Source organism: Convolutriloba macropyga, chromosome 10, assembly GCF_964194025.1.
Source record: "Convolutriloba macropyga chromosome 10, txConMacr16.3, whole genome shotgun sequence".
NCBI classification, from domain to species: Eukaryota; Metazoa; Xenacoelomorpha; order Acoela; family Convolutidae; genus Convolutriloba; species Convolutriloba macropyga.
In genome coordinates, this window is record NC_134477.1 from 54,676,546 (window position 1) to 54,677,102 (window position 557).

The window sequence follows — 557 nt, forward strand, 5'->3', positions numbered from 1 at the left end:
CCGTGAAAATAAAATAAATATCATAACTAACAATAATAAATATATCTTCACTTGAAAAGGAAACAGATTAATCCCTTTTTTCGATTTAGGAAGGCTTTCAGGGTTGAAACAAATAAGCGCACTGCAGTAGAGGGATCCACAAAACCCAGACAGGAAAGCTGTTTCGTTACTCGATGTTCCACTCAATTTGAAGAATAAAATTGACACTGCAAAAAACACCCCTCCGACGATTGATGCAAAAAGAGCTTTTAATTTTTGTTGTTTCGATATGGCTCGCGTGGAATGAACACTGTTTGTTTCTGATAAATCGTTGCTGTCCATTGCTGTGCTTCAAATTGTCAACAGTCAGTTCTGATAATAAGCAAATAAATAAGTGAAATGTGGATAATAAAATGTTGACACCTGTTCACACCTGTTGACACCTGTTGACACCTGTTCAGACAGTAGATCGTTCACGACAGAAAAGAGAACTGACGGGTTTTAAGCGTTAACTTATTGTTTGCTCTAACATTTATCTCGTTGACCAATTGCCTAGTATACTGAAAAAAATTTTAAGT

The 557-nt window shown here is 35.9% G+C and overlaps 1 long non-coding RNA gene across 1 annotated transcript in view; it reads right to left on the reverse strand.

Annotated features, from left to right (window-relative positions):
- Positions 1-557, reverse strand: part of LOC142348715 (uncharacterized) — a 3,091-nt gene continuing 2,534 nt past the window's right edge. The window contains exon 2 of the long non-coding RNA XR_012760771.1: positions 1-432. This is a non-coding gene — a long non-coding RNA (uncharacterized LOC142348715). The remainder of the gene's footprint in view (positions 433-557) is intronic.